Here is a 9,347-nt window from a genome sequence, read left to right as displayed (position 1 = left end):
TACTCAGTCTGGCATGCTCTACGATAAAATACCTGACGCTCGCAGACTAGAATTTTCGGTCTCCCCCCCCCCCCCCCCACCTAAATCAACAGTGACTCTCATGTCGGCGATGGCGTGATTGGCGCGACACACACGAAATCAACAAAGGCTACATCTAAAAAGGCCCGTAAGATTTCTAGTCAACATGCAAAAGAAGAACTTCTCGCCTCAGAAGTAAATGCCGTCTCGACAGACAAAGGCAAAGAAACCAAGCAACCAGGAGGCAAGAAGTAAAACAAAGGGAAGAAGAAGAAACAGGAAGAATCATCACCTAAAATATCTTCTTCAAACCATCCTGGAGATAGGAAACCAAAATATCCATGCGTAATACACGATGAGGATCATTGGACAAGAGAATGTCCATATAAAGCTGAGCTTAAAAAATTCTTTAAGAATTCAAAAACCTCAGCGGTATTAACTGATCCATTTCCAAATCCAGGAACAAATCTGGTTGCCAGTGAAAATGCTTTCCCGTCCCAAGTGCTAATGTTGTTGGTTTCCAAATAGCAAAATGATGCTTTGATATTGACAAGGAACAAAGATTACGGGAATCCTTAGCTGTCAAACAACAAGGATAAAGATCAACCTAGTAGTTCGACAACGACTTCGACAGAAGTTGCACCGCCCATCATTCTGGAGCTAACAATAAAACTGCCAAAGGGAGTAGTACATAAGTCGACATTTAATCCTCGTGCCAGAGCAGCACAACATTATAATATAGTGTAAGATTTGGCCCAATCGGCATCCGCTATGTCGACACTTGAGGTACTGCAAAATTGCCCATCCCAAAAGCGGGCTTTATTATCAGCCATCAGTGGGATAGACCCAAAGGATTCTAATCTTGTGTCCTTTAATCATAAGGGATACGATCCTCAGTTACCAGCTCAACTAGCTTTCCTCATTCAAGTGAAAGCCCTCAACAAAACTGTTCATCGAACAATTATTGATGAGGGGGCATCCACATGTATTATGTCAATGAGTTGCTGGAAAAATTTAGGATCTCCAACCTTGTCGCGATCTTCGACAACATTAAAAGCATTTGACGGGCGAACGTATACCTCGTACGGTATTCTAAGTAACTTGCGAGTTGAACTAGGGGGAAAAACAGTAGAAATAGATGTCGAAGTAATCGACGGAAACCTCGATTACAACATCCTACTGGGAAGACCATGGATATATGCTATGGCTGCTATTGTTTCGACCTATTTTAGGAAGATTGCATTTCCTTATCAAGGAGGGAAAGATTACAATCGTCGATCAACAAACTTTCCTCCCCAATGGTTCCCAAGTGACGGGAAGCATTCCGATGATCCATGGAAGCCCCCATTCGCTTCAAAATACCGGAGTAGGCCTACTAAAAGACCCTATATTAATGGGTACTTTTGCCCTTTCGCCTCCAATCAATCTGGCGGAAGTAGCGTTGGTAGGAACCTGCAATATGATATCTTCGATTCAAAAGATCTCAGAAAACGATATAAACATGGATCATACACTGGTGTTGCCTCCAAGCCCAATGGAAATATTGTAGCAATCAATGTTTTTAGCATGGGAGGTGAACCCAAATCAATGCTTATCAAGTGTTTGGATAGATAGGTCTAAGGAATATGGCACCCCTTCAGATCCTTGGTCGAAAGTGCATTACACCGACGAAGGAATTGTTCAATCAATGGTAATTGAAGGGGTGCCATGGGAAGATTACCACCATCATTCCCATCTTCCGACTTACAAAGAAGATACTCCTGATGAACTTCATCATCCATCAGTTTTTGATTTCCTATCAACTACTGTAAACATGGTGGATTCAGAGCGAAACTTGTCCAACATTGAAAAGACTATCGCCATAAATATATCGACCAAAACAGGTGTTGTAGAGAATATTTATGTTGGAAAATGTTGTTCCCCTTCAGAACTGGAAATATATAACGCTCTTTTTCACGAATTCAGAGCTGTCTTTGCTTGGTCATATGATGAAATGCCAGGCATTGACTCCAGTATAGTTGGACATGAAATTAAGATGTATCTAGATGTCAAACCAGTACGATAACAGCTATGGCGGGTGCACCCAAAGAAAGCCGCCGCCATCAAGGCAGAAGTTGAAAAGCTTCTCCATGCTGGTTTCATTTACCCGATTCCTCTAACCGATTGGGTATCGAACATTGTTCCTATGATGAAAAACAAGGAATGATTAGAGTGTGTGTCGATTATAGGGATGTAAATCAAGCTTGTCCAAAAGACAACTACCCTACACCCTTTATTGACCAGATAATTGATGAATGCACTGGATGCGAAAACTTTTCATTCATGGATGGATTCTCCGGGTATAATCAAATAAATATTCGCCCACAAGACTAGTCAAAGACTGCATTTATTTGTCCGTGGGGCACATTCGCATATCGCAAATTACCCTTTGGTTTAAAGAACGCAGGGGAAACATTTCAGAGGGCAATTAATTATGCCTTCCATGACATCAAAAACATCGTTCAACCATATCTTGATGACCTTCCTGCTCATTCGCGAAAGCGGACTGATCATCCGCAGCATTTAAGAGTGATATTTCTACGTTGCCAACACTACAAGATACGACTCAATCCGCACAAATGTGTGTTCTGTGTCAGTTCTGGTCGTTTACTTGGCTTTGTAGTCTCAAAGGATGGGATTCGTCTCGACCCATGTAAGGTTCAGGCAACCATAAACTTGTCTCCACCTTCAAATTTTCTTCAGATTCAGAAACTCCAAGGGAAAGCAAGCTTTCTGAGGAGGTTCATTCCAAATTATGCTGAACTTGCTAAAGGTTATACATGTCTTTTGAAAAAGGAAGTGCCCTTCGTTTGGGATTAGGTTGCGCAAGCTTCCTTTGATGCTTTAAAGGAATCCCTAATGAAAGCATCATTAATGTATGCTCCTGATTATCAAAAAGACTTTAACCTGTATCTGGCTGCAGAAGATACAACCATCGCAATGGTTTTAGTTCAAGAAGACAATGGAATAGAAAATCCTATATATTATTTAAGTAAAAACTTAAATTATACAAAAAGTAGATATTCTTATGTTGAAAAGCTATCGCTCACAGCTGTTCAAGCGATACAAAAATTTCGACACTATGTCCTCTTTCGAAAACTACCATTCTATCAGATTGCAACGCCATGACTTATATATTGTCGCGACAGTTGTTGGGGGGCAAATATTCAAAATGGATAGCAATTCTACAAGAGTTTAATATGGAATTTGTAAAATCCAAGTCAAAGAAAGCCCTGGTTTTCGCAGAATTATTATGTGATCTCCCAGCGTCATCCAACGATGAAACATCCGAAGAAACAATCGTGGACGAAACTTTGTTTCTGATATCTTCAAGCAATCCGTGGTATGGAGACATAATCATCTATCTCCAAACCCAAAAATATAGCCCTAATACCTCCCACTCCGAACAAAAACGTATTTGATACCAATCAAAAGACTACATGATCGTCGGTGATACGCTTTACTGTCGTGGTGTCGATACAGTTCTGAGGAGGTGCCTCACCCATGAGGAAGCCAAAAAAGTCCTTAGTGATTGCCATTCAGGCGCGTGTGGGGGGCATCAATCTGGTTACGCTACGGCGTAAAAAAATTTACGAGCAGGATACTTCTGGCCAACAATGTTCAAAGATTGCATAACTGCAGTCAGAAGTTGCCATGCCTGTCAAATTTTCGATAACAAAACCAGAAGACCACCCACACCTCTACATCCAATAGTTGCTATTGGGCCATTCGCCAAATGGGGCATTGATTTCATGACATGTAACCCCACCTCGACCGGGGGGCATGGGTATATCATAGTCACAGTGGACTATTTTACTAAATGGGCTGAGGCGATGCCTACATTAGATAACACTGGTGAAACAGCTGCCCTTTTCTTTTTTAATCATGTAGTCGCCAGATTCAGCGTTCCACAGGCTATAGTCACAGATCATGGATCACATTTTCGTAATCACATGATGGCTGAATTAGCTGCCAAATTAGGGCTGTCTCACGACAGCTCTACTCCATATTACTCGCAGGCCAATGGACAAGTTGAAGCAATCAACAAAGTCCTGAAGCGCATGCTGCAAAGGATGATTGGAGTCCACAGAAGGAGTTGGCACCTAATTCTGTACTTGACTTTGTGGGAATACCGAACATTGGTAAGGAATGCAACCGGGTTTACACCCTTCCAACTAGTGTATGGCCTAGAAGCAATCTTACCAGTTCAGTGTGAAATCTCGTCCCTCAAACTCGCAATCGACCTTCTCCCCGGAACTTTAGAAGAGGAGGCTCGTTTCTTGGAACTAATCCAATTGGATGAAACCCATAGTGACACCGCTTTGGCTAACGAAGCCCATAAGAAATGAGTCAAGGCGTAGTTCGACAAAAATGTCAAACCTTGTGTCTTCTAAGAAGGTGATTTGGTCTTACTTTACGACCAAGAATCTGATAAATTGGAAGCAGGAAAATTCAAGACTTTGTGGATGGGCCCCTATATTGTTAAGCGAGTATTAGCAAAAGGAGCCTATGAGTTAATGGATTATGACGGGATTCCACTGGCGCAACCTCGTAATGGGTTGTACCTTAAGCGTTACTACGCATGATTCAGTGTGGTAACCCATATGCTTTTGTTACATTTTTGTTTTCGCTAAGGGTAATCGTTTTGGTCAAGTAATCTTCTTTTTTCATTTGTCGCAGATGTCAAACCCATTGGAATATTTTGTTGGATATGCCAATGGAGCAAGTTGCAGTTCGCAGAACATATCTTTGCGGCCTGGGCCTTTTTTGATCCAAGTGGTGAGTTAGTAAGTTTCAGAGGGGTATGTATTGGTCGATCAACGAATAACATCGTTGAATATAGCGCGTTGATAGAACTTCTCTCTAATGCTATCACACATGGCATACGCCGACTGGTCGTCAGGCTAGACTCACAACTCGTCATACTACAGCTCACTGGTATCTACTCCGTCCTAAATCCAGCTATATATCGCATGTTCCTAAGGGTCAAGATTTTGGAAAGGCAATTTGATTTTATTCAATATCAGCACATTTCAAGAAGCTTAAACACATTAACTGACTCATTGGCAAATTATGTGTTAGATAGACATTTGCAACATTTATAAAAAGAAGCATTTCATCAATACTTGCATCAGGATCATGTAACTTAACCAAAATAAAACTCCGAAAATCAAAGATAAATGTTTATGGTTTACATGTAATGTTCTGTAACCAAGACAAAAATTGGTCAAATGACCCAAAACTCAAAATGCTAGGGGGAACCCTAGTCTAATGATGCTGGTGATAACAAGTCACTGCATGTGCAATCATGCGTAAAAGCCTAGTCCATCGACTTGGCACGCCAGTAGTATGCCATTGCAACCTCAGAGGCAACTCATCAGTCCTCACATCTGGAATACCAAGAGTGAGGCCTTCAAACTGATCCTGTAATGCTGAAAGAGTCTCGGCCACATCAAGGCCGCGAAGGATAGCCCTTCCCACAGCCTCTCCTGCTGGAGCGGCAGCTGGCACTCTCAGGCATACTACTGGCCGAACTGGTCCAACATCTACATGAGCACATGAGTTTTGATTAGTCTTGATAGAATAAAGGACAATGACATTATGAAGAAAAACGATAAACAGGAATATGGTCAGAGAACTTACCAATGGCACCCCACTACTCACCAGCCAGCAGTACCAAATCTGGGTCACCCCGGAAATCCATACCAGCATATGGATACTTGGAATAAACCATCTCTTGATGATCTAGCCACCCGAAGAAGGTATCAGAAAAGTAAATCTGAGATTGACCAGCATGTCTGGACATATGGTTAACCCGTTTTTGCATCCGTGGCTCAGTCGGTGGAGGTAAACCAAGTGAAATATACTGTGGCTGCATCAGCGGGATCTTTTCCAAGGCAAAAGTGGTCAAAATAGAACCATACCCAAAATTCTTCAATCTTCCATTTTTCACCTTGGTCAATTGTTCTTTCATCACAAGGAGTACTGCATCACACCAGTTGAACACCTTCGGTTCAAGGCATTCTAAGGCGTACTGCATATAAGACCGGTTGGCCACATGAAGAGCTACACTACCAGCCATCCTACCAAAAGTGTACGGAATGGTCCTCAAGGACCTACCAATGACATCTCGGATGTTGATCTTGCCATCTTTGCTCAGCAGAGATCCCTCTCCACAATACTTGCGAATGTAATCTCTCACAGATTTAGCCCCACGGGCTGAACTTGATAAGGAGATAGGGGCACCCCGCCTCGATAAGCCGGTCAAAAAATAGATGTCCACGACAGTCAAGGGGATGGATTTGCCCCTAATCTGGAACACCTGGCTGGTAGGATCCCATGCATTGAGCAAATATTGCAACAAGTTGATTTGTTGCCTCATGCTAGAAATGCGGAAAAACTTGAGCAAGCCACAGTTCTGCAATGTAGTTACCGTAACTGGATCATGTAAAGCAAGCATGTCCTCTTCTTCATGCTCACGTTCTCGCCATGTAACAGGCATTTTTCTCTAATGAATCTCTGAAAACAAACGAGAGAAGAGTTAGATCCTGATTTGGTGAAAAACAGGCAAAATTTTCCATTGAAAACTGTGCACAGATTTCCCTCCTTGCGCCCATCGCACCCCAACAGTGTTCTGGGTGCGTTGCATGTTATCTGCCCAGTAGACAGGTCAACATGCATTGCACCTTTCGATGTAGGAAGAGTGCGATGGAGCCGGGGTGAGTTTTTCAAACCCCTGGGGCTCAGAAAAACTAGAAATCAGGCTCAGAGTGCAAAATGGAAAGGATGAAATGAAAGAGCTCAGGTTTAGCTCCTACCTAGTCCAGACGGCGCCAAAAATCGTCCACAGAATCTCCCGGAATCAGCTGGTGAAAATCAAAGGGGGAAAGCACCTCCAAAGCTCCAACAAACCAAAGTTCAAATGAAATGGTAAAATGAGAGGTAAAAGCACTTTTTAATTATTTTTTATGTAATTCAAGTAAAATATTAGTGTCTTAACTCATTTTTCAAACATATATTGTTCATTTCTAACTAGTTTGGTGAAGCAATTGAGCATGCAGTACAATCTTTGAAGGAACAAAGCTGTTTATGGTAAAGTTAAGAAATGACTGTTATATTGAGCAGTTTTAGCGCATAGTTCAAGCTCGTTAAAAAATAAACATAATTCATGAGCAAGTGTTTCTCCCCACATTTAAGCTCATTAAAAAATGAACAGGTAAATAACCATCGTGAATGTAGCACTTCAACCTTTAAAGCCTTGGTCGTGTTCTCATCATCACCTCCACTCTGTATTGGCCGATCATTCACCTCCATTTGATTGTTTACCCCTTTTGAGGAATAGCTGCGAAGAGTGATCCTGTTAGCCATCCTTGTAATGCTGCCATGTTTGGAAAATTCCAAACCTTACCTGGAATCAACTGCTACCCGAATTTATCACTCGTTCCTCAAAAACGAGTCTCCTTTAAGCTCTTTTCAACTGACTCGTAAAATATGAAAAGATTGCCGAGCCATTGGCCTCTCTAGCTCGTTAAAGTGACCGGAAGTGCAATCCCTCCTTTAGATTTTAATCTTTTTTGGACCTGAGGGATCATTACACAAAAAGATCAAGCGCTTGTTTTGTTCGGCTCGTTAAAAGTACCGAAAATTCATCCCTTCTGTATTATTGTATACTTTTTCGGACTTAAGGGATTAGATGAGGAAAAAGGATTTTTGGAGTTCCCTTTACGCCCTTTTCAGACTCTCTAAAATTGAAAAGGACTAAGTTATCTTTGTCGTTAAACTCGTTAAAACCTAATAGTGACAAACTTGTCCATAACAGACAAGAACGAGTTTCACTATCGCTAGGCTCGTTAAAACATAGCGATGGGTTTGCCCGAAGGGAAAATTATAGAACAAGCATATGTTATCCTCCTCAAGCTTGACAAAAATAAAGAGGTACTGGTCAGCAATGACTGGGGAAAAATTGGGAAGAAAACTTGAAGAAACTTTGTTGGTAGCAAGTCGCTCTTGAACATGACACTTTCGCTCTGCATCCGAGTCGGGTTGGGTTGTTCCATTCATTGGTCACATCACCATGGTTCCGTCACACCATCCACATTTGGGGTAATGCTACCAATCCATCATGTCAGTATCGCCGATATGTTCAAGAGAAGTCGCTCAGAGAATTCACCTGTGTCTCACCCACTACAATACATTTACGCTCCATTCTTTCATGACCGCCACCCTGAACCGTATATCACCAGATTGTTTTCACCTCCATTAAAATCATTTGCTCTATTCTGTGTCATTGATGTAGGATTCCCTAAGGCCGTCCTATGATGGATCACTTCTTGTCGACATCAGCTCATTATCCAAGGAGTCGATCTAGGAACAACCCTTTCAGTACTTTGAAGCTTGCATGCCCCAATGGCAAGTTTCTCACTTCCGACGACAGGTTTACATCAATGGCCTTCGACCAAAAGATTTTGTGTGGTGTTCGACACCAAGTCCTTTATTCACACCACGTGAATTGTACTGTAGTACCTTGAGGGTCATCATCATTATCAGTGATTCCTCTCCCGCCTGTTAACAACTTACATCATTGGCTGGTAATCAGGCGATGTCTTTCCATGTTCGACTACAGAACATCTCTCACACGGATCGACTTGTACTTTGAGTGAAGATCGAACGAGTTTGAAGACCCTGGATCTAGTTTCATCCATTCGGGCTGCGATATATATTCAGGAAAATAAAGACATCAAATGTACATCATTGCTGCACAGATAATCATCCAATCTAAGGGATGATGGCTCTACCAGAATCATCAGTCTACACTCAGACGATTTTCTGTCTCATGTACATGAAAATGAATTTATAAAGCTGAGCATGGGAATGCCCACCTCGGCTAAATCATGAAAATATTATGAAGATAATGTATTGTATTGTATCTTATTACAGGTCTCCTTCTAGCTTGAAAGAACTTCAAATCCTCATGATAAAGCATTTCACCCGACATCAACAAATTAATGACCTCATGCTCTAGGGGGCAACTGTTATAGACATTTTTGGGCACTGCAACCCCAATCATAAATGTCCAGGCTCTTAAGTCCCTAAAAGTGTTGTTCTGACCACTAAAAGAACAAGGTCAACTGATTACATCTTCTCCCAGAAGTTCTCCATGAAAATCTACTCAGAACTGGTCAAAACTGGACCATTTCACTTGCTCCATAGGAAAAGTGCATTGCATCCCACCTGAACACACACAGTAGGTGCGATGCATGTAAAAATACCCTTCTATGGGGTGCGATGGG

The sequence above is a fragment of the Pinus tabuliformis genome, chromosome 1_1 (genome assembly GCF_031772625.1).
Source record: "Pinus tabuliformis cultivar Carrire ecotype Pingquan chromosome 1_1, CPIR1, whole genome shotgun sequence".
NCBI classification, from domain to species: domain Eukaryota; kingdom Viridiplantae; phylum Streptophyta; class Pinopsida; order Pinales; family Pinaceae; genus Pinus; species Pinus tabuliformis.
The sequence above is the reverse complement of the archived record's forward strand: the minus strand, read 5'-3'. Positions refer to the sequence as shown.